General features: G+C 41.6%; 1 long non-coding RNA gene across 1 annotated transcript; it reads right to left on the bottom strand.

Moving 5' to 3' along the window:
* Positions 1-4086: 4086 nt before the first annotated feature.
* Positions 4087-21766, bottom strand: LOC125697157 (uncharacterized). The gene is made up of 3 exons (XR_007378702.1): positions 20929-21766; positions 18238-18517; positions 4087-5242 (listed from the first exon to the last, which is right to left on the bottom strand). It is a non-coding gene; the product is annotated as an uncharacterized LOC125697157 (long non-coding RNA).
* Between the last annotated feature and the right edge of the window lie 4606 nt (positions 21767-26372).

Raw genomic sequence — 26372 nt, 5'->3', positions numbered from 1 at the left:
CCCCTGTTCTTTGAGAGGAAACAAGCTCCTCTGCAAGCACCAGCAGCAGTCCTCAGCTCTTTTCTCACCTTAAAATTAAGTGTTACATGCTAAAACTTCTTCTAAAAAAAATGTATTGCCTAGATATTATTTGGATAGCGTTGCTTTTTAAATAAACTGTCACACATCCGTACCAAGATGACAACATCCAGCAGCAACGTTCAGCCTACCTCAGGAACAAACACTGCAGAACAATTCAATACCAAACGAGCTATGAAACTCATGTCAAATTCTTAATTTTTATGTGAACCAAACCATTTCTGTTGATTGGTGGTCAATGAGTCCTCACAGCTACTTTTTCTACAAGCTCATTATTCCTTTAGACAACTAATAAATATCAACATAGCATACACTGTGTTACTGGCCCTTGAAGGCAGACTGCAGCGTCACTTGCCCTTCCTCCTCAATGGATGACCTGGCAAAATATGGGTTTGTGGATAGCTGCCACTTACGACAGCTCCTGCTCTTTTCCTAAGAATCAGGGAGTCCCAAGGAGCAAGTTAGACACCTCAGCTGCCAGTAATGGCTTCTGAACCTCCAATTCTCAACACCAGGAGGAAGGAGGCTGTGCAGCCACCAGCTACCTCTGCTTTTCTGTGCCTTTGACATGAGGCTTTCAGCTGGGCCACACTTCACAGTCTCTTTCCATACAGATCCTCCTTAGGTACAAGAGCAGACATACAACCAAAGGGCTGAGTCTCTAGTGCATTTACATTATTTACATTAAACGAGAGGAACTTCACTGCGCTGTGGCTGCCCTCTCCCCTTCACTCAAAACAGCTCCCACAAGCCCCTCATAGGGACATCGATAGGTCCTCCGAGACACCAAGCCACATAGACCTCCCACCACGGTCCTTCCTAGCACGTTTTCCTCTCATGCTACACTGAGCTGATGTCTGTTTATACAGCAGTACTATGTATCTAGATTGCTACCCCACCTTCCCTATTCGAACCTGCTGCAGATCGTTCTTATCTCTCTTTGGGCTCTGCTCCAAAGCACATTCAAATCAAGGCTTCTAGTTTCCTCTTGTTCCTTCAATTGTAATTAATTATGCTCCTTCTTTTCACCTTTGAAGTCTAGGCAAAGAAGTCTATCCAGTTCAACAGAGGTTTGCTCTGCCCTCTTATTTGAAGTGTTCCACCTCACAGTATGTTCAAAACCAGCCGCCCACAGGGACAGGAATGCATCTAAATTGAAAGTAATAAAAAATGCAATTATTATGGCTTTATTAATTAAAGAAATAGGATTGTATTTTTTTCTAGTGTCAGTGAAATTCAAAACAGAAATGAAAATAGTAAATAATATGGAAATGTCTTGGGTCTAAAATAGAAAGAACATCTACATTAAACAGATCTGAATCATTTCTCCCGAACAGTGGATAAATAATCAGATACACTTTGAAATTTAAAAACATTAAAAACAAAGCCAGTGCTCCAAAATGAAGGTAAGTGAATTTCAGTGAGTGAAATATGTGGAGATTTATTTATTTTCATCTTATAAGCATGCAAAGTGTTATAGTTTTACTTTCCTCTTGGTGTTTTAAAACATTTCCACTGCAAGGAGCATTTCCAGTGACCCATCTGTCAGCACGCAGAAATTTACGCGACTTGCCTTGTAGGGTTATTCTTTTCACATTGCAAACCTAAATTTACTATTCACTTCAACATACTCACTCCTGATTGCACTCTGATGATGTGCCCTCAATCCAGCTCGTGACACCGCTAAGATGAATGTGTGCAATGAGAATAAGGGCAGAACACATACATACACTGCTTAGCTCAGAGAGATGCAATCAGACCCTTACGGTATTAGCTGATCTATTCTAGACAACATCACGAGGCAATTAAAGTCCCTATGTATTGCCTGATGGAGGTGAATTATGCTAAGTTCCAGAAGGCAATCGTCTGAACCTGGAGATGTTGATTAATTAGCCAGCAATAATTAATAACTAAGACATTCAGGTCTACTCGTGCTCCACCAACTCAGAGGGAGAAAAAGACAATAAAATGTATAAACACTATCCTGCCAAAACAATGTTGCAGCTTAAATCTAGATGCAGAGGAAGCAACGTTTCATTTTAGAAACTAGTTTATCAGAAACAAATTACGAAATGGCGCGGGCTGTGTTTCTCCACGACACGTCATCTATCTGTCAACATGCACAGCGGCCCCCACCTTAGAAGGCTGTGTGTCCCCGAGCTCTGCTGGCTTTCTACAGAGTAGTCACTGTACACCTCAGGGTACAAACAAGGAACCACACTACAGCCTCCAGCTTGCATCTCAGGCTGCTAAACCAAAGCCAGCAGGCAGGAATGGAACACAAACAAAAGCTGAATCCTGCTTTAAATGCGTCCACTGCGTTGCTTGTTTCATTTTTCCTCTATCATGCCACTAGATCACTGACTATTACTGAACTGTTATGTAAGGTGTTATTAGAGAAACGGATTACTGCATGGTACTACTGCAAGTGAAGTATTTTACAAAAGGAATTTAGCACAGTAGCACAGCTTAGGAAATCACGATAACATTTCAAATTGCACTGACTTTTCTCCACAAGTAAATCATGCCTCCATTTTAGAAGCGATTCAAAATAAAATTCTATATATTCCTTTCCCCCTCCTCCCCCTTATTCATGTCAGGGGCTTTCCCTCAAAGTCCTTTTGTTTTCAAAATTGACTGCCACGCTTAAACCCAAGGATATGGACTGAAAAACTACTCTCTTGCGTGAGCAAAGTATTGGAATCATTCCTGATGTTTAAAGCGTGTCCCAAAGCTCTCTGAAGCTCAGGTATACACTGTCTCTCAGGGAGGAAGGCTACCATCAACTCACTATCCAGACCCATCACCTGAGCTGTCCTTATGAAAGTGTTCGTTACTACTTATGCAAAGCATTTTATGAATCCTAATGTTCTTGTTTTTATCACCTCCTTCTGTTCTCTGTTGTTTTATCCGAATCTGAAGATTGTTCAGACCACAGAACAGCTGAGATGTCTGTAAATAATGTATATTTTGATTTGCCTAAGGGCTATCTCCTGTATCTTGTGCATTCTACCTACCTAATGCTGTCAGGAACACTAAGTGGGATACGTACTACACTGCGATCGCAGAATCATCTCGACACTTGTCTACACTGGAAGAAAAGAAGCACCAAAGCAGGAAGTTGAGTGAAACCTTGCAGGGTGTAAATACAGCACACTGAAACAAGTAGCTGAAATAATACTGAGCTGTAAAAGCAAGATATTTTTATGTAAAATAGCCTGAAAAGGAAGAACCTGCAAAATCAAATCACCATACCTGTGGTCACACGGACGGATTTCTCCATGTGAGGAAAGAATCAAACATCACTCTGATAAGGTGAAAACCTTCCTGGTTAGAACACTTGTCCAGAAGAGGACTTGTTAGTGCAGTACTACTAAACAAAATTCATTATCTAGAGTATTAAAAATTAAATATCACGATTTTTCAACCTGAGTGCTAGTTTCATTTCCTAATTAAAGCAGCCTAGGATTCTGATCATTCAGAAATACTTTAGTAAGGCTATCCGCTATTTTCTAGTCATTACTCAAACCCTTAGCTTTAATGCATCAACTTAAAATGCCAGTCAATTAAAGACAATTTATGTTCAATGAGTTAGAAGATTAAAAAAAAATCTTCTTTGGCACAAAAACTCAGGTAAAAAATAAATGAGAACAGAAAAAGAACTTGTCCCCACATAGCGTAAGAAGTTACCCATAATGCCATGTATGCACTGCATTTTTTTTTTAAACACGCTCGACTTCAGAAACATTTTTAATTATTTACTGTGAACAGTAGTGCCTAGTTTGGTCTTAGCAGTACGGAGTGAAGAGCTGAATCATTATTTCACTTAGGTGCACTCAGCAACACCTGGCAACAGTGAGTAGAAAGTTATCAGCTTCTAAACACATGACAATAACTTTCTCAGAGTTTCAGAAAGCACGCTTTGAGCAAAGTTAGAGGATGAAAAACTGAAATATGGAAAGACCCAGCACTCTCATTTCCAATGCATATCAAGCCCAAAATCTTTCATACATTCTTGTCAAAAGAAAAAAAAAATTACTTGAGTTATTTTGTATGCCTGATGCTTGACAGCTTTGCTATTTTTTCCCTTCACTGAAAATCTTCATTCCATTTTCTCATAAAGCCCAGGACAGATAAGAGACAAAACTCCATATATTCTTCCTGCTTTCATTTCATTCAAACTCGCTACAGCTCAGTCCAGATACGTCACCTCAGCAAAGATAACCACTGGTGAATATTTTTGTATAATCATACACTGGAACAAAGATTTCATCTCCTTGCTGGAGTAGCAGCCGTTGGTGTCTCCCAGAAAGTTCTCAGTTACTGAGGTTTCTATGTGTGGGTTTCAGTGCAGGACCAGCAGAACTGAACATGATACTCTGGGAAAAGGTGTGAGAGATTCCTAAAGGATTAAGAGGGAGGATTCAATTAAATTCCAACTTGTACAATGATACAACACAGTTTGTGTACATTTCAAGTCGCAAAACCAGTTGTTGAACAAACTGAAGTCTGCTTATCTTTTTGAGCCAGCCTACTCAAGTATTTCACAGGAGAGGGAGACACCACCATGGGCTCCAGATGGGTGGTTTTTGTCCAACTGAGTCTGACAACAAACATGCCTGAACAGCCAACAAACAGATGATTTCCACATTGTGTATTTGAGTCCAGGCACCTAGTTCTCTCTCTGCCATTTGCACCTCAGCCACATGTTTTCTGATCATTGTCTTGTGATTTATCTCATTACAAATAAAATGCCACATTTATTCAAGAGCACAGTAAACTTCTTTCAGCATGAGGGGTTTCAGCACTTCCAGCGTACTCGAAGAAGCCGATGAGGACAGGTACTGTTGTGCCCCAGTCAGGGTAACTTCTATTCAGAAGACAGCGTTGACAGAGAGGAAGATATAAGGTACAGGAGGCATTCTGCACCATACACACCTACTCTGAACACAGACAGCAGTTTTAATGCATCCATTTTGCCTACTGTAATCTTCCCCCTTCCAGAGCACACAGCTGCCAATGGATCTGAGAAGTTCAGACGGATGGCAAGCTGTTATTTAGTTTTGCAATTTCATTTAATTGAAGTGCATGAGCCTCCTAAATTCCACAGCATAAGGAGCAAATTGAAGGTGCTGTTCCATCAGCTGCAGCAGATTCTCTGTACCTGCCAGCAAAACAAACACTGAGATAACTGAGGATTTTTAATGTAATCAGAACTTCCAGGGACACCGGAGCTAAATAAGATACAATTACAGTTTCCTGCTCTTTACCTGTGACCTCTAACCTCTCCTTTTGGAAAACGTCCTAGAACCTTTAATGACTGCTCAAGGCCAAGTTTGGCATCCAACCTGAACTGTCATGCAATCACAACATCCCTGACCAACCTTGGATGCAAGTCCTGGTCAGCCTGAATGTCAATTTTCAAGCTGCAAGATGGCTGTAAATTGAAATAACATCCATATAATCAGCAAGGGATTAGAGCAAATTCCGTTCTGACTCCTTTAAATCTTCAGCAGCAGCACACTTGAAATTTGTAACAAGTTACAAAAATGTCTCTCTTGAAATACTAAGCCATGTCATTGTAGCTTCTAAATATAACAGCAAACAAATTCTGCTATCTACATACTAAATCTCTAATACAGAATTATCCACGTTTCAAAGTGAATGAATGTTTTGAGACTTACACAAGGCTTTCACCTCTTTAGAATGCATGTCCTATGAAAAATACTTGGTACTGTCAATAACTGAATCAGAAAAGGAAAATAAGTTAGCTAAAAAGCTGAAGTGTTTTGTTATCTATGAATATGTGTACCCCTATATATGCTACTCTGAAGGCCTTGCTCACCTTCATGCACAAGAGGCAATTTGCAGACCTTCTTTTGTTATTTTAAGCAGTCTGCAACCGTAGTTATTTTGAGAAGCCATCAAACAAAACTGCAGGAATTACGCTGCAAAATCTGAAAGTTATTACAATACATGCAATCTATATTTTGAACAAGTTTTCCTCTGCTTTGGATTAAAAAAACAAAAAAAACACACAAAAAGCAGTTAACTATCTATGATGATAGAGACTCCATACTACTGCTGATAAAGAAATCACTACAGCACTTCATTACAGTCATCCAGAAAACTGTCAAGATACACTACTATATAAAATTAACACTTTTAATTAAATGCCCAAATAAAGTAATCAACATCTGTACTTCACACATTGAATTTCTGGATGACTTGTTCACAGATACTGAAAATTTCCTGAAACATACCCTAAGAAAATAGAGCATGTTTCTGATTTGCACAAACGTGGAATCAATGTATGACCTATGTGTGAATTCATTCCTCACAGCAATAGTAATTCCTGTGTTCCATTGGCAGTTTTAGGCGAACTACTGGCTTGATGCACCAACCCACCAATTCCTTGTAAATGCATTTTCTCTCTTGTAGTGCTTAGTAACTCTGTGCCAGTTAAATAACTCACTCATATGCATGAAATCCCCTCCAGGATTTTGATCACCTAGAAGGATTACTGCTCACCAATGATGCCTGCTGTTCTGCAACAACCATATTCTATTTCACATCCAATAAAACTACACTACAAAACTGAAGTCTCAACTGCTTTTCTAAATTATCCATGTTAATTCTCATCTTATCTTGTTGAGTCTACAGGGAAGTCAAACGTGTATTCATATTTTTGGAACTAAAATGTTACATAACAGCCAAGTGACATCTTCCAGAACTTACTCCCTGTACTTCAAAGACAAAGGAGAAATATCCCTTATTTTCCTCAGCATTTCTGCTAACTTATTATTGTATAAGCTATGAAACAGCAAAGCAGAAATCACTATCTGTGGAAGACACCGTAAACTTAGTAAGCAGCTCGTGTACAATACTTTCCATCTGTCTCGCTCCAATTTATAGGAGGGAGATGAGGTTCTTTTCATATCTGCATACCAGGCGAGAAATTAAGAAACAACGGTTCATATGTTGGTCCAACCAGTTTACTACAAAACCTAATCGGGGAGACGGGGAAAGGAAGGAAGGCGATAGAAAAGATGGGAAAGAAGCAAGAGTTGCGTAAAGAGGGGATAGTCACCACCAGGATCCAGCAGCATCCTGCTGCACGACCTGTGAAGGTCTGAGGCAAACGCAGCGGGGGGCAGCAAGCAGGTAATGGAGACGGGCACGGAGCCAATCCTTGAGGAAGCAGCAGCGCCCAGGCAGCAGGCCCTGCAGAGCTCTTGAGCATGCAGACATCACTTCGTGAGGAATCTGATAGCCAGGAATCCTCCGTTCTTCTTCATGAGCAATCTGTTGCCAGAAAACTATCCTCATGGTTTTCCGTTCCCCTTTTATCCTCCTGCCTACTCGACAGGGATGGGCCTCAAGCAAGAGTCACTGAGTACCCCCTGAGATGGCCATCATCCTGAGATAAGTCCACACAAAGGAGCACTTCACAGCTATTTAGCTGCAGCTCATCTCTCTCTCCTTGTGGCCTTGTCCATCTTGTCCCCCAGACAAAGGATTTAGCCACCCTTGCCCAGGACCTGTCCATCGAAGTTCTCCAGAGAAAGGATTTCCCAGCCTCTGCTCAGGACTTGCCTGTGTTGGAAATAATCCAAGTAATTTTGTCAGGACGTATCTCTGATAAAAGCAGAATTTATTCGCCATTGCAATGGCGGGAGTCCCGCAAGCAGGAGCGCGCCTATGGACGCATCATGACAGCCTTTAGACCCTGTTTTCTTCCCCTTGCCTTCCCCCTCCCGTTTCCCCACTGGCTGTGTACTCCAGGTTCACAATCTTACAGAAGGTTTACATTTGCTATTTACTTGTTCATTTATTTGTTATCTGGTGCCAGTCAGCAGTCATCCTGCTGTTTCCAAGATGTCTCGGTGCTCTCCTTGTCCTATTGATATGGTGATTTTCTTTAAAGTCATCATCGTTAAACAAAGAGCACTGGGGGATGATGTCAGGCGCTTCCTCGGGCATGCCATGGCTGTTCTCTGGTTTGCTCTCCTGCAGGATATTCTTGCAGTGCGTATGAGAAAATATACATATATACACCTATATACAGAGTGTGCGTTCCTGGGAAGGTTCATCTATACAATAAGTGATCTAAACTTATTAGAGATCTTCCCCAGGTTAAGTAGAAGGACTCCCAAAAAGAACTATGATAGCGGAGATCATAAAATAAAAATAATATTATATAATTCTAATGCAGAAACAACATTTGTTTCCCACACCTGGACTCCTTCATCTGTGTCCCCAGCGAGCTTTGACACAATGATGTAAAAGAATCATCTCTTACACCATCTCTGCCCCAGGTACTTCAAAATTACAGATGTTCCCAAGCAAATAGAAGCACTGCACTCAGGTATCAATTCTCAAACATAACATGAGTGATTTCTGTAATGCACAGGTAAAAAGTCATCCAAAACATGATTACTAGTATCATTCTTTTAAGTTATTATGGAATGACTGAAGAATTGTCTGCAAATACCTGTATCAGGTTACACATCATTTTTGAGCAATTCAGTACAGAACAGGTTCAATAATCACAGAAGTCAACGACAAGTTTCTATAAGGCAATTCCTGAGTTAGGACATGAACTGGAGCTGCATGTTGGCTGCTTAAATAATAGAGATGCATTCATGATATTTGGGCGCCTCTAAATTTTTGGTGGAGTTTGATAAAGGTTTCTTGTAGAGAACTTTGTTGCCCAGCCAGCACAGTTTGTGCTTGACCTTGGTTTATTATGGTAAGGCAGTTTTTTATTTTAAGCAGCAAATGCAAATCATGTCACCTGATAGCTGAGTCACACAAGACGTAACAAGAATTTTCTCATTACTTTTAATCCATTTGGAATCTCAAGAAACAGGTCTACACCTTACATCTCATAGCAATGCTGACAACTTCCCTAACACTGACTTCTGCACTTATGTAACCTAGACACACAAAACTTATTTCAACTGTTCATAGAAATAAAAATACACAGATCTGAAGCATACTGTATGCTTCCTGCTGCTCTTGGAAACGCTTTCAGTACATTTGGAGAGAAACACAATAACTCAGGAAAAACACTACCTTGATTTCTGTAATGTTGAAGCTAATGCACACACACTTGTATCTGTTAACAGAAACTGAACTGCTCAGTTTGCCCTTTGCAGACACGTGCATCACAAATATAGAGCTCCAAGACCATTCCGTGTGTTTAGAGGCTTATTTCTCAGCAGGATATTCAAGTTCCACCACCATTCACATACAATAGAACGCCCTCTTTCAAAGTTAAATAAGAACGTATGTCCATTAAAATGCAAATTCTGAATACCTTATTTGTCACATCCTAGCAGCAAGCTAAAAATAAAATCTATGCTTCAGATAGAATTTTGACAATCTTGAAGTCATTTTAAGCTTAGAAGCACTCCACACTAAAACTGGAGAAGTAATAAACAGCCAGTCTGATGGTCTTTTGAGCCTTTAAGGCGATACTATGATCATGATTTTTATAAGCTTATGACCATCTCCACAATATTAACTAAGTATTTCAATCGATATTTCCTGCTTCAAAATCGTAGCACCATCTTTCAACAAACTATTGCTTTACCTGGAAGTCATGATAGCAAGCTAATCACTACACTGGCTTACTAAACACTAAGCACCACAGGAGTGCTAAACAGGATTTAAGAAGCTAAGTAGATTGATCTTATTGCCTTCACAATCAGTGCAGGAAAAGCATACAGTCTGCTGATCTTAAGCAGGTAAATTCAGATAACAAGAAAGGTTCCTGCTCAAATATTTTCCCCCTGAAAATTTAAATTCTAAAGTAACTTCGTAAATCCAGAGCATCTTTTCTATTTCTACTTTTAATCAATTTTCATCTGGTTAGGAAAATTCCCAATTCTACCTTTCTGACCACATTTCAAATCCAATTAAGTAGATTACCAATGTTAACAATTCACATCTCTTAATCATAGATAGCAGAGTACTAGAAACTACAGAGCATCTTTGTGACTAATAATCAAGGCAAGTAAGAAATCTAAGTAACTTTGTTTTCCAAACCTAATGCAATACTTCTCGTGCTGTTAAACAGCATCTTTCCATCCAGTCCATTAAATAAATCTTATGAACTAACCATGATCAACTTCAAAAGAGGAGAGGAAAGGAGAGGAGGGGAGGGGATGCAGTTGTAGTTGTTCAGTGTTCAAGCTTATAAGCAAGTAAAAAATGGAATGGAAACACACAGAAATTCCACAGAAGGTGCTAACACATCATCAGCCAAGGAGAACTCACGAGCTGTCTAGCCTAGACGTTTATAGGCAGTACAAGTGTTACACTGCAAATAGTAATAGCTAACTCTAGCAGGACCAGACCTGAATTGTTTGTGCATCTGAAGTTTGCCACTGCAATGCTAGCTTTGGTATGGAAAAAAACACAGCAGAAAACGCTTCAGCAGAGGTGAGACTTCTAATGGGTATTTGCGTGCACGATGGTGCTTAGTGAAAGTCTGTTCAGGAACCCCCAGCAGAAAGAAAGCTAACTAAAAACCACACAAAGGAAGTTGCTTTGCTGAAGCAGCTTTTTACCGCTGGCTCTATTCCCATGGAAATGCACGTGAATTATGTCACTGACTCTTCTGTGAGTAAGACCACACAAGGGAGAACTGATACTCTCAGTCACAAAACCATCATCACCTCACTGGAAGCGCTGAACAAAAAATAGATACGAAAGATCACAAAATAGGATCAGGTGTGCCCTGAAAGGCATTTCTGCCCAAGTCCTAGTCCATGACAACTTCTTCATAGCTGCTACAAGGCAGGAAACATTGCTGAAGGGTTGCAAGGCTCTCTAGCTTCCCCTTTTGACATCGGTAGGGTTATAAAAGCATTTCAGAGGAAAAACTAAGTGGGATGAGCAGTCACTACAGGTCACCTAATCTACAGCCCTCCAGAAGTTTCTCCAGGTGCTAAACTTTCATATTTGGCCCCTGGTTCATAAACTAAGGCAGGGACTAAATTCATTAGAGTATTTAAAAAAAATACTGGAAGGTTTTGTTAAAGAATGATGAAGTTATCTGCCGATCCCTTTTTCTAAAACAATGAACCTCAGTTAACTAATTGGCAGGCAAGACACCGCTATACCATCATGCCCCTGCTATTAGCCTCTACTTTTTAGGTTACCCGTAATTTAGAAAGTTGTGAGACAGAAGATAAGAAGATTTATTCTGAAAACTAGCTTGAATTGTCTCCAAACAGCCTTCAAAATGATTCATATAGCATACCATACTTCTTCATTGAAGTCAAACGTAAGAAAACATTTAATTTGATTTAAAAAAAAAAGTTACAAAACCTAAATTCTTTTGTTTATGAAGCTTCAACATTACAGGTTCAAACTGAAAGGTAACATTCATTTTGACTACCAGGCTGAAATCTTATTACAGTTGACTCAAGCTAGCCAAATCCTCCCATTTCTACTAACTCAGTGGAGTAATACTCTTGAAATCAGCGTGACAAAATAAGATCTTTAAATAACTCTACAGCACCTAAAAGTTTCACAGTTACAGTTTATTAAAATATGTATATTATCTCAAGTTGCCCATGCTCTTTAGCTCTCTTCCAAATTATCTGACAATACACAAATCACAAGACATCCTTCCCCTGGATAACACACTTAACCCAATGGAGAAATGAAATACAGTGATCATCACTTCTTTGTGCTTTTTTACTGTGCTCTTCTACAGTGCTAATATTCTCATTTCCCATTTTCCATTCTCATCTGCTATATTCTGAAGAACGAAAAAATAAACAGCAACCAGAAAGCAATATTAGAAAGATAGTAAACAAACAACTACTACCTCATTAATGAATGAAAAGCAGCTGAATTTACTGTAAGAACAGTCACTATGAATGAACTGTGACTACTTTAAACCTAGAACATAGATGTGCTGATGGAAATCGACCATATAAATCACTGTAGCTGAGTCTCTTTTTAATTTCCACTATCAACTACCCTTTCTCCACATCCTCCCTCTACCACTGGCCATAATATATCGAGCAAGGTACTTTACTCTATATAAAGTACTTACAGGAGAAAACAGTAGATCCGACATGAGTCCTCAATGACACCAAAATTTGTAATACAAAAGCTTTTGAAGTTCAAAAGAGAATCTTTCTGCTGTCATTACTACAGAGTCATGAAATCAGTATTTTAGTTTGGTTATTATTAAATGAACGTATTTCTTAACATCTTCCATCATCCTCTTAGGATTCATTCGCTTTACAGTTAATCATCCCAGCTATTTTAGCACAACAAAATAAAGACATGAAGAACAAGTTCAGAGTCCTACAACAACTGAGGTGTAGGGGACCTTAAAGATAACTGAGCTCCAATTCACCTCCGAAGGGCAGGGTTGCCTACCACTAGGACAGGCTGTCCTGAAGCATAACCCACCCTTGCCTTGAATGGCTCCACAGCAGGGACATCCACAACAGAGCACACAGAACACAGCACCCAGTATTTCACTCAACACCTATTTGTTCAAGCAGTCAAACAAATATCTTCCTGTTGTACAAAATGCCAACTAGCAAACAGGGTGCAATAAAAGGATGAGAATCCCCATTTCCCATCTAAGACATTCTTTGATAATGCATCTCCACATTTTATTTCATCTGTCTCTTTCAAAGTGTGATTTTAATAATGAAGAACACACATTGACTTTTTTTTTTGGCTGCTGTTCACTGGTGAGATTTTGGGGTTTTCTGGTTTAAGTGCTATGTTTTACCATTAACTGATTTTGAAGACATATTGATTTCCACTTCCCTGTTTAAATGTTTTGCCTCTTCAATTTGATTCTGACAATCAAGATGGCACCCAAGGGAGCAGGGGCAAAGTTCCAAGATTGAATGTGACCTTCGTAGATCACTTCCTGCTTCATCAGCATCTGTGCATCTAAAAGTAAAGAAGTTAAGGACACTGAGAAGGACATAACTACCGCTGCTTTTTGTTCTGCTGTAGTAACATTCATTATTAAGTTACAGGAGAAAAAGAACATGGAAGAAGCAGTTTATAGAAGTGTAAGTGATAGTAAGATACAGAATATCAACATATTTAATGGGGCTTGGATGGGTGCACTCTCAGCTGGGTAAGGAGCTGGCTGGAGGGCCGGGCTCAGAGAGTGGTGGTGAATGGAGTTAAATCCAGCTGGCGACCAGTCGTGAGTAGTGTTCCCCAGGGGTCGGTGCTGGGGCCTGTCCTCTTCAATATCTTTATTGATGACCTGGATGAGGGCATCGACTGCACCCTCAGTAAATTCGCAGATGACACCAAATTGGCTGGAAGTGTGGATCTGCCTGGGGGTAGCGAGGCCATACAGAGGGATCTGGACAGGCTGGAGAGCTGGGCTAAAGCCAATGGGATGAGTTTCAACAAGGCCAAATGCTGGGTCCTGCACTTCAGCTACAACAACCCCAGGCGACGCTACAGGCTTAGGGTGCTGTGGCTGGAGGACTGCATTTCCTGCAGAAGAAATGGACCTGGGGGTATTGATTGATGCTCGGCTGAACAGGAGCCGACAGTGAGCCCAGGCGGCCAAGAAGGCCAATGGCATCCTGGCTTGCATCAGAAACCGTGTTGCGAGCAGGAGCAGAGAGGTGATTGTTCCCCTGTACTCAATACTGGTGAGGCTGCACTTCGATTACTCTGTCCAGTTTTGGGCCCCTCACTGCAAGAAAGACATTGAGGCCCTGGAATGTGTTCAAAGGAGGACAACAAAGCTGGTGAGGGGTCTGGAACACAGGCCATATGAGGAGAGGCTGAAGGAGCTGGGAATGTTCAGCCTGGAGAAGAGGAGGCTCAGGGGAGACCTCACTGCTCTCTATAACTTCCTGAAGGGAGGTTGTAGTGAGCTGGGGGTCGGCCTCTTCTCTCATGTCATTAGTGATAGGACCAGAGGAAATGGCTTCAAGCTACGGCAGGGAAGACTCAGGCTGGACATGAGGAAGTATTACTTTTCAGAAAGGGTGGTCAGGGACTGGAATGGACTGCCCAGGGAGGTGGTGGAGTCAACAATCCTGGGGGTGTTCAAGGAAAGGCTGGATGTTGTGTTGAGGGACATGGTTTAGTGGGAGCTATTGGGAATAGGTGAACAGTTGGACTGGATGATCTTATAGGTCTTTTCCAACCTTGGTGATTCTATAATAACAAATTGAGAATAAATAGAAGGCTTACCCCCATCCTGGGCTCACTCACAAAACTCCAGCAGAGCAGATCTCCAGAAGAGATCCTTTCTCCCTGGCAGCCAGCTCTTAAATAGGTCTAGGAGATGTGCAGCCAGGCTCCATCCCTTCCGGCAGCACAGCTGAATTGCCTTCACCTGTGCTCCTCTGGCTGACTCAGATCTCACCTCAGGTGATCAATCAGAGGTTCAGTCCGTGACTCAGCAGTTCCCATACAGTTTCAAATGCAGGTATGTGCATATCTATACATACGAGTCTGTATACCTATGAACTTACAGCACACATAATACTGTTGATCACTTCTATCTGCAGGATGTATGCAGAAAGCAAAAACAACTAATGCTTTGATCTTAGATCACAGAAAACTTGTTATTAAAATAGACTGTCAACAACAGTGTTTGATAACATGGTTCAAAAGAGTACCAAAGCAAAATAGATTTGTACGCCCTCCTTTAGTTCTCCCTAAATCAGCTGGAAAAGCTATCTAGATAAGATGAATTATTCTGCATATAATACTAAAAAGACCGCAGAGAAATAAAGTGAAATTAATTCAGTATTGCGATGCTGGAAACACTGCTCATTTTCCTTAAACAACCTGAAGCATTACTCAAATACCAGTAAGATCAAGCAACAACTCCTTTTTTTCCTGTGCTTAAGAATTGAGGCTCATCTTGAGCTTCCATCAGTTTAATGATATTTTTCTTAGTTCAAAAATGGAAAATCTTCATTGCTATGATCAATCAGATCGATTCCCGATGCCAATCGTGGCACTGATTCTCATCAGTGAGTCATCTCACATCGCAGTTCTACATCACAGCAGCGCTGCTGCTCTACCAAGTGAGCACAGTAACCCAGTTACGCAGAGCTCTGAACACAGAGCTGCTCTGAGCAGGTTAAAACCACATCACATAAACAAACCACACACTTTCAAGTCTGAACCCACAGATTTTCTTCAGCAAGTACCAAGCTCTCCCTTTCACAGAGATAAGCAAGAGGGCATGATAAAACAAGCATTAAGCACACAGAACGGGATTCTTTTAATGGCAGAGCAGGATGCCACAATAACACCACATTAGATTGAAGTAAAATGAAGTGCGGGGGGTTTGGGGCAATTGGGAGGGGAATATTGTAGGCTTATCCATCAGGCTGCTAGATGACAAGTCACTGAATTATAAGCTTTTTGTATCCCAGTTAGGTATTTGTAAATTCGCAGTATCCATGCTGCCTTTTGTTGTAAAACGTTGACAGATGAACTGATCTCTTTCAAAAACTGCACATTATAAAATAGCATTCTCATGCCATCACTTCCTTGAGTGGGAATCAAATTTTGCAAACCAAATTTAACCTGGTGAGTCACAGCCTTGATAAATTTCTGTTGTTTTGCACCTTTTTTGTTCTTTAAACCAAATGTTTTGTCCTAAAAATTCAAAGACAAGTTACTTGTAACTGACCAAGAATTAGAACAAGTTGCTACAAAAAAAAAAAAAAAAACAAAACCAAAAACCTGCCATTCCACCTGGGCTTTCAGTTAAACACAAACTGTTTCCTCTGGCAGCACGAACAATGCAAGCAATAGAGTGGACAGTGTGTCTCCCTCCCATCACTTTTAAGTGTGCTTTGCAAAAATCGCACTAAACGCTGCTGCCACCACCTGTTGTTTCTACTGTTTTTCATCCCACATCTGCATGTTCAAACATCAGTGCAGATGTACACATGTGTGAAAACTGAACAGCCATACATACTGCTCTTCCCCTCCCGTATACGTGACACTCACGCGCACTCGTATTTAAGTGTTTGACCTTCTTGTTAAGCAGGTTAATATTGCCATGTATCTGTAGTGATTTCTAAGTATTACAGACGCTTTTCTTCCAACAGTACTTCCTTCAGTGCTTCCCCTACGCACTCTCTGTAAATCCAGACAGACGTTCATACTTCCCTAACTGCACAGCAAGTTCATTTACATTACCTGAACCAGCTCTTCCTCTACATCCTCAGTTGTACTGCTGTAGGCATTGAATGTTTTTTCTGCATTAGAATTGGATAATATTTTTATTTCACCATCTCCTTCTACTTAACTTGGGGAAGATCTCTGATAAGTTTACATCACTTATCCCCTAGACGAACCTTCCCAAGGAACACACACTCTGTATATAAGTGTATAGATGTATATTTTGTCAGACACACCACAAGAATATCCTGATATCCTTATCAGAGATCTTCCCCAAGTTAAGTAGGGCTCCCAAAAAGAACTATGATAGCGGAGATCGTGAAATAAAAATAACACTATCTAATTCTAACGCAAAAACAACATTCGATTCCCACACTTGGATGGAGACCTTTTGTTATTAATTAGGTTTCTTAGCTCTCCTGTAGCTACTTGACCACAGCTTAGCTTAGATCCACAGAAAGCACCTTAAGAGGCAGATACCTTGCTCTGTCACTACGTGAACACAAGGGACTGCACGGACATAGATGTGTACACACAGACTCCCCCAAACACTTCAAGAAATGCTTATGATGTGCCCAACTCAGCTTTCTCTCTTCCAGCTGTCATCCTTACACGTCCAAATTTCGGCAGCTGCACAACCATCCTGCACCAGCGCCTCCTTCCACTTACAGAAAAGGCCTCTACTGCCATCTACCGGAGTGCCTGCCGCTCCTCACCCACAACACGCCGTCTTCCACAGCAAGGAGAACGTTCTTCCCTAAGGCAGAGAATCAGTGCCCTCCAAGAAAGGTACAATTAAAAACAAAGGCAGCTCCTTGGCATTCAGACCTTGGTGAAGCAATTTGAATATCAAATACAAGCTCAAATCACATCGGAGATTCACAGAACAGAGTCAGAACTCAGCAATGTCACAAACGCCATCCAAAGCAACAAGGACTTCAGTGGTTCTTCAGCTATCCTGACTTCTAATGCAACTGAGATCCACTTTAAAACAAAACAAAACAAAAAAATCACTAGAACTTGGAATCTATCTACAATAGCATCCACCTCTGCAGGAGTCCATTACGGGAGTTTAATCCACAGACCAAAAATAAGTTTCTTGATACTCTTATGTACTCCATGTGAAATACTTCTGCTATATTCACAGACATCACTACAGAGACATTAAAAGGAAAAAACACTCTTCACCACTTACTGCCTTGCACTTCCAATAGCCACAAGCAAGAGATGGGAGCAAAACCTTTTTCAAAACAAAACCATATTTCTCCTCCACTTCATACCACAAAATGGTGCACAGAATGCAGAGTCAAGTGGAGAATGAAGAATTACTTAACTGCAAGCACAGCACCTTGCTCAAAAAAAGTCTAGAAAAAGTTTTGGTATGTTATATGCTTGTATATTGTGTTGTATCCTTCTAAAAGGCAATTTGGAAGATCTGCAGATGACCAAAACACACCAAGGTGGAAGGATGCCCACTAACATTTCCTACCAACTGCTAGTAAGCTTTAACTCAGGAGCTCTTCCAGTCTCCAGGTGGAAACAAGAATTGTAATTGCTATGGGCAATTATTAATTTATTCTGGCAGCTGTGTATACACTAATTAGATACATAATTGTCACACTCTAGGCATTCCAATTAAGAAAGTAGTCTCCTGAATTTTGAAACTATTTCTTAATTTCCTACTCCTTTTTCCAGGACCCTTTTACAAGAAGTTTGGTGTCTAACACGGATGTCACCACTACAGATGTCAGTAGCACAAGTGTGCGTTAACTCTGCATTTAAAAGCATGTGTGCATATATATATATATAGATAGATAGATAGATGAAAAGTAAGCTTTTAGTTTAACAATAGCAAGGAAGGACAATTAGCTGAGCCATTCTGTAACCACACACTCCAGATCTGTGACTCACTGCAGCAGAGATCAAAGAGGCACGACACTTAACAAAGTTCTTTCCACTGAACAAACAAAAGGCAGCAGAACCTACCTGAAGAAGAGATCCAAGGATCTGTGTTCCTGTGAGAAGCAGACCAAGTAACTACTGGTCAGGGATCAGAGCTGCTGTCTGCACTTCTTGTATAGGAGCTCATTCCAGGAGCCTAGTAATCGGTAGCACAAAGTCTGTCTCTGGGATGTACAAGAGACTCTGCAGCTTCTGACAGGACAGTCAATTAGCACAACCTTCTTTGCACTGAAGGCTGTTAGAGATTTGTATCCCAAATCCAAATAACTAACTTGCATGCAATTTAAGATCTGCAAAACTTTATCTAGGAAGACAAAAAAAAAAAAAAGCTAAGTTAACTTTATCTCTAGATTAACAGTTAGGTTGTTTTTCCAGCTGTGAATTTTACTAACAGAGACTTGATTTTCACTCCACTTTACTTCTTCTGGAAACCAGAGACTCATTTCTACTCAGAAGGTTAATGTTCTATTACCACAGCTCAGTAAATGATCCTATTACTCCATAAAACAGCACTGTCATACTCATTATTCACCAAGCCATGTATTTCAGTACGGTCCATAATATTTATCAGAACTTTACTGTTACTTCCACCTTAACTATTAAAATATTCAGCAGCAGTCCCTCTCTGATCTTGCTAGCTGGGCACTCACTTTTGTGATCTCTCCTTATTCAGATTTTAACACATTTAATGCAGGATAAGCTGAGAGTTGTTTCACGTTCTTCAATCAGAAACCACACGGTATTTATACCTCATGAAAATACGTGACATTGATTTTTTTTTTAAACCTTCAGTGATGTCTGGATTGCTTTCCTTAAGTCAAGGGTGTTCATTAAAAGGCCTCCTTTGTAACATCAAATGCTATTATTACCTTTAATGCTAATTAGCTTATTATGGATCGTTCTGTGCAGAGCTTATACACCCAAAGCCACTGACAATGTATCCCCATCACTTTCAAAGCATTTAATTCTCACATCTTTGATTACTTCTCTCAAAATAGCTATGGCATCAGGCACTGACATACATCATCTATAATTCATGGAACTTAAACAAAAGGATCTATTTCATTCTCTAAAAATGTGTTCTTTCTAACTATTAAGCATCTCTTATTCTTACATATTCTAGAGCATGCTATCAAACAGCAAAAAAAAATTATGCTATACAATTCTGTGGAGAATACAATTTTCTAGGATTCCTCTTTGGAGTCAGTGTCAGCTTTGATAACCCAAACCAAATTAATATACACCAAAAACACACAGCACACCACACCACACCTTTAGATAGGAAATCGTGGGGAAAAAATGACACAAGGGCTATGGCATGCTTCCCAGAACAGAAAAACAGAAAGGGTGGTACCGTTCAGTAGACCATCTGTGACACAATCCACACTACAGTAAGGTTATTCCAAACAGACAGCTGATGCTACCCTCGTGCAAATTCAGACAGAGCAGCACCTAACCTGGCAGACGCCTCCCCTGCCCTTCCTACCCCCATCTTGATGTCCCAGGAACAACACCAAAGCGGTTCTCAGAGGACGGCAGGTAACAACATGCAAGGCTGTCACCCTCCAAATATTTTCTGCTAAACCTGTCTCTCAATCTTGCAGCTTACAAAATTATTTTGTTCAACTCCCACATTTTGAAATATCTAACAACAAGCTTGTTTTCAGTCCCTCGTTCTTGGTGCAAAAAGACAAAGGAACCTTTTTCAAAGAAAAAATGTAATGACTCCAAAAACATTACTTAAATGTACCTAATCCGTTTGTAGAGGGCGACTCTGCAACTTAGCACAGCCTGCAGCTTGTGAGCCCCCACAGCAATTCCATAACAGTCAGCAGTCGGTGAATGACTGGACCAGCTACACGGTTTTCTAGACAACTGCCTCGGAACACAGAGCAATTCTGACACCTTCTGGCTGCTGCTCTGTATTACATATATAGTACTTTTGTATCCCCACATCCACAGACCTCGACTCACTTCATAGCTCATTTTGTTCATCAGATCTAGTAGGCCAAAAACAATAGCAGCAATGAAGCATACAGCATCTTCTACTAATTAGCTTATCCCCATCATTTCAAATCAAGCCAGCAGGTATGGCAAGTGCATGTACAGAATTTGAGAACTACATCTCTACACAAAAACTAAGAACTCTCTCGCTAGTACTTGGAAAAACCATAGCACATATTTCACTTATTCTGGTTGGGTTTTGAGTAACCTGGTCTAGATGGAGGTGTGCCTGCCTGTAGCAGGGGTTGGAACTAGATGATTTTAAGGGTCTCTTCCACGCTAAACTGCTCTTTAATTCTAAATCCAATTCCCAGAACATGACCAAAAGACTGATAATAGTGATAACTTAACCCTTTTTCATCCAAGGAGAACAGTGCTTCAGCCTACACTCTGTCTCACCACAAAGGTGAGTAAATGAACCTCACAGCTTTCCAGAATGCTACATGACCCTAATTCCTGCCACTTTATGGGGACAGAAGACTTAAAACCAGTAATCTGTAAAAGCACTTAGCTACTCTGTGGAATAAGACAAGCAGCTGAAGAAAGCCACTGAAATAATTTAAGGCATTATAAGTAAAAGCCTATATCTTAGAAAGGGAAAAACACAACAAAAGATAATTCTTTTCTCATGCGTCACAAGGCATTGTCATTTTTAAGTTCATTAACATTCATTGATTATATGCCTGATATCGCAGCAAAAATAATACTGACCCAAAGATAAAGAAACTCTAGCATGCAGAGCTCATTATGATAGTCCCCACTTGTACACAAAGGCAGAAAACACACAGTGTCCTTTTAAATCCTCAGAACAGCTTTGATGAATTTTGTTTAGGGGAACATAGAAGAGAAGACTGCTTTTCTCTTAAGCAGGATTTAAGACAATGCCTACAATGAGGCTCCTGATAATTAACTCCTTGCAGGCATGTATTTAGGCTATTTTTCTCATCCAACCTTATCCAAAACCAAAAGACGAAAAAATAACTGTTTTCAGACCTATTAATTTGCATACAAATAAATTCTTTTCTTCTTAAGTCATGTTTTTAGAAAATTTTTTTCTTCTCAAAGTCATGTTTTACACCTCAAGAACCTATTCATACATTACACTTTAAACATGACGCTCTGAGAACAATTAGTGCTTAAGGAAATCATCCTCTTCCAGTACTTTTAAGATAGGTACCTCCAAATCACTACTACCACTAGAAAGCACAAAATTAGAACTACTCTTACCAGAATAACACAAATAAACACATTTCATTAACATAAATCAACATTTCTTAGCTTCTGGACCCCCACATGAGAAGCCACAATCCCCATCCAACAAAAGGAACACCCTCTCATACAAAGCTGGTTTAAGTCTCCTCTAAGCTCTTCTCAAAACTTATCACCCTCACTCCACCACACAAACAAACAAACCAGATAATAACAAAACATTCACTTCCCTGAAATAACTTCACATAATTCATCAAGCTTCCCAATAGAAAAACAACAAACAAATCTACTCATACACACATCTACATAAGTACATAGCCCACCCTCTAACAAAACAGCATTACATAACATTATAAAGGCAGCTCTTACTACTAGCCAGAACAACACCACCTTTATTAACCAATTAAGTATCTTAATTAACCAATTATGTTTCACTTTATCTTATAAAATCCTCTGTGGGATACTAGGTTCTTCTAATGACAGGTATTCTTAATTATACAGAAAACAAAGAAGAATAGCTACATTATAAAATTTCAATGTATTTTAGGAATGTAAAATGAGATATTGTTACTTTATAAATAAACAACTAGAAGAAGCATTTGAATATCTGCTTTTGGTTGTATAAGGAGTTTTATGGATCAGGATGTAAGGAAGGATACAGCTGTGTGATGTTATGAGGGGGCTACCAAAAGCTCCCTTACCAACAAAACAAAGAAGGTAAGGTTCTTTCTAGGCAAGTAGGAGCTGCCTTTTCTCCTTGGAACTGGTACTTACAGGACAAACGTTTTCTAAACTGGTATCTGCTGGAGGGAGATTGGACCTTGCAGGAGTGCACTGATGATAACTTGTCCCAGTGGAAGAAGAGAGCTGCTCTGCAGGACTCTGTGCTCCCTGAGGAAGCAAAGCTCACAGGCAGCCTTGGTTGTAGTGCTGGTCTGCTCTCAGGCAGGCTGCAGCTGTTAGCATGCTAAACCTGACCCCTGTGTAGTGCATGGAGCAGGGTGCACGTTCTGCTTGTAGAAAAGCCTGCTTATTTCTAAGGGCTGCTATTTAGCACAGTTCCCCCGGTAGCCAAGGTTCACGTGTGTCAGAATGCCCCAAGGAGCAGCAGGTTCCTTCCCTCAGTCCTAGTGAGCATGCAATGCAGTCCCTTAGTTGCTTTTCTAGGGCAGTTCTCAGGGAATGCCGAGTTTCCCAGCTGACCCGAGGAGGGGCAATGCAGGGCCGCGCACGCGGTGCTTTGCACCTGGCTGTAGCTGAGAGCCTTTCTCTCCCTGACTCCTTCCCTTGCAGGTTCTCTTGCGTGCACTTGGGAAGATGGCAATACGAGATAAAGCGTCTCTTTTCCTTTTAGCGTTCTCTCGGTTACTTTTCCCTTCCTCATAAAGAGCAGAAGAAACATACAGCAGCAAAAATTACAGCTGCAAAGATGTGCGAGCGTCATTACGTGCTTTGTCTCCGCTCCCTGCACCTACTGGAGCTCGAGCACGCTTCTCACGAGACGAGCGGCACCGAGCCGTCTGCCTCACGCCCCTCTGCTAACAGCCGAGCGGGAAAGCCGACTGCAGCGCGCCCCTTTCTCTCCTAGTTTTACGACGCTCGCCTCCAGCCGCGCTGCAACCAGCCCCGCGGGACGCGCAAGCGGCGGAGAGAAGGCGCGCTCCGCCCCCTCACGGGAGCCAAGCCCCAACATGGCAGCCCCCGCGGATCGCTGCCGATGCCCTCCCTCAGGGCGGGGCCGTTGGCGCAGTCCCGGCGTGCCCCGCGAGCCAGCCGCTTCGCACCTGCCGGTGGCCGCATGTGCGCCCCCGCCAGGCTCCGAGTGGGAGCCGAGCGGCCGTCTCGCCACGTACCCAAGAAGCAGCGGCAGCAGCCTGCGGGGGGCAGCAAGAAGGCGGAGCAGAACAAGAAGGAGAAGATCGTGGAGGCGAGGCTGGCGGGCCGCGGCCTGCAGTTCCTCGCGGCTCCGGGCGGCCTTCTTCGGCCTTGGGGCCGGGCCTGCGGGCCGCTCATCCCGCGGGGCCGTAACGCGGGGCGCCGCTGCGAGTGGGAGCCCGGGGTGTGAGAGTGTGTGTGTGTGAGATGAGCGTACTTGGACTGATGCGTACACAACAGCTGGAAGAAGGAGGTAAGGAACGAGTACGAGGGGAGGCCGCTGCCGCAGGCCGGGTGTTACTTGCGCTAACCCGCCCGCTGCCGGGCTGCAGCTGCACGGCCGCAAGGTCCCGTCCCTGTGTCTTCTGTTATGTGAAACGGTGTGAGTGGCAAGAGGGTGACCTGGGAGTTGTTTCCTCCATAGCTCTTCTATGATAATGTTTTACTGTTACGGTTTCCAGAGGTGTGTTTGAACGAAGGTATTATTGCCAGATGAACATCTGGCATTTCTTTGTGACAGGAGGGGAAAAACCCTGCTGTCACATCCCCGGCACAAGTAGGTTTTATTTTTGTGTGTGTCACTTGGGAAGATAGCTTATTTCAGATGCATGTGTGAGGGGAGCCATCTTCTTAATTAGCTTTATGAAAAGGTTTGATGTGGAAGCCTTATTGCTAGAAGTCTAGCGGTGTTGGAAATGTCCAAGTAATTTTGTGAGGATGGTATCTCTGATAAAAGCAGATGATATTCGCGATTGCAATGGCGGGCGTCCCGCAAGCAGGAGCGCGCCTATGGACACAACGTGACAGCCTTTAGACCCCGTTTTCTCCCCCTTGCCTCCCCCCCTCCCCTGTTCCCCACTGGCTGCATACTCCAGGTTCACAATCTTACAGAAGGTTTACATTTGCTATTTACTAGTTAATTTATTTATTATCTGGTGTCAGTCAGCAGCCATCCTGTTGTTTCCAAGAAGTCTCGGTGCTCTCCTCGTATTGATATGATTTTCTTTCAAGTCGTCGTTAAACAAAGAGCACTGGGGGGATGATGCCAGGCCTCAAAGATTGAACTACGTACCAGGCTGGATCCATGCTGGTGACTATCTCACTCTGGCTGCCTACAAAGACTCCTTGCTTCTTCTTTTCTGTCTTATCTATCGCCCTTAATCCCTTCCCCATTACCCTAATTCATCATAGTGTCCATCTTCCCCTTCCCGATCTCCATAATTAAGATTTCTAATACACTGGACCTAACAACAATTCAACCATTAAAAGAAAGGTTTTTTATTGTCTCATTGTGTTACTTTGATTTTTTGCTTTATTATATTCTTGCAGTCCAAGCCCTTGTTCTTTTTGTACTTTTTCCCCCCGGTTTCCATTGCTGTTTTTCTTTCCCTTTTGCCTTTCTATACTGCACGTTTCGCTTTGCTTTCTACTGCTTATTTTTCTTTCTGATTGGTTCTTTGTCTTTCCGTTTATTGTCTCTGTTTTCATTGGTCACATTGGTTTGCTTTCCTTTGTTCCCTTCATTTTGCTTTCTGTACTGCTCCTTTTCCTTTGCTCTGCTTTGTTCATTTCATGTTTGTTTGGTTTTTTTGGTTTGCTTTCCTTTTTGTTGTTCATTCTGTTCCTTGGCGCTTGGTTTTCGGGCATTGCTTTGCTTTGTCCTACTTTCAGATTTGCTTCTTGTCTTCCATTCTGGTTTGTTTTGTTATTTTTTCCTCCATGTTCTCCCCTTAGATTTTGTTAGCTTTTATATTGTCTCAATGTGTTGCTCTGAACTTCTTGCTTTGCCATATTGATGCAGTCAACGCCCTTGCTTTTTTTTGTACTTTTTCCCCGTTTACTTGGCTCTTTTCCTTTTGGCTTTTGTTTCCTGCTCCTTTGGCTTTGCTTTCTAGTGCTTATTTTTCTTTTTGGTTGGTTCTTTTTCTTTCCAGACCATGCCTTTGCATTCTAAAAGTATGCCTTCTCTTTTCCCCTCTTTTGCTTTCATCAGATTCTTCCTCCTTGTCGTCCCCATGGCTGCTTCCTTCCTCTTACCTTGCCTTTACTTACCTGACTTTAGCCTTCTGGTCTGTTCATTCTTACATCCTCCCCGTCCTTGCCTCTGTCCTCAATGTGTACTTGAGGCTTTCTTCAGATGCCTGGCAGCATCCGTGCCCGGTAGCTACCCTGACCTCCTCCTCGGCATGACCTCGAGCGCTTTCCCTTCCTCCAGAGAGATGTTTTGTCCTGCTTGCAGCCGCAGACTCCACGACGGGTGCCAGCTGAGGACGTGCATCTCTGCTGGAGGTGGCCGCATGCCCAGTAGCTACCCTTTCCTCCTCCCAGGCACGGATGGGGAGTTTTGGCCGGCACCGCAGTCTCTTGTCTCCTTTGCTTTGCCGTCTTACTGAATCCGATTGCTTTGCTGTTCTGTTGGTGGGCTTTGGTTCTTTGTCTTTCCGTTCTTTGTCTGTTTATCCAACGGTCTCATTGGTTTTTTTTTTTTTCACTTGGTTTTGCTTTCTCTACTGCTCCTTTTCCATTGCTCTCCTTTGTTCATTTCATGTTTGGTTTTTTGTATTTTATTTGCTTTCCTTTTTGTTGTTCATTCCGTTCCTTGGCGCTTGGTTTTCCAGCATTGCTTTGCTTTGTCCTACTTTCAGATTTGCTTCTTGTCTTCCATTCTGGTTTGTTTTGTTATTTTTTCCTCCATGCTCTCCCCTTAGATTTTGTTAGCTTTAATATTGTCTCACTGTGTTGCTCTGAACTTTTTGCTTTGCCATATTGATGCAGTCAACGCCCTTGCTTTTTTTTTTTGTACTTTTTTCCTCGGTTAACTTGGCTCTTTTTCTTTTCCTTTTGGCTTTTGTTTCCTGCTCCTTTGGCTTTGCTTTCTAGAGCTTATTTTTCTTTTTGGTTGGTTCTTTTTCTTTCCAGACCATGCCTTTGCATTCTGGTAGTATGCCTTCTCTGTTCTCCTCTTTTTCTTTTGCTTTCATTACGTTCTTCTTCCTTCCTCGTCCCCATGGCGGCTTCCTTCCTCTTACCTTGCCTTTACTTACCTGACTTTAGCCTTCTGGACTGTTCAT

This window comes from Lagopus muta, chromosome 8 (assembly GCF_023343835.1).
Source record: "Lagopus muta isolate bLagMut1 chromosome 8, bLagMut1 primary, whole genome shotgun sequence".
NCBI lineage: Eukaryota > Metazoa > Chordata > Aves > Galliformes > Phasianidae > Lagopus > Lagopus muta.
Note: the sequence above shows the minus strand (reverse complement) of the source record. Positions and strands in the feature narration are given on the sequence as shown.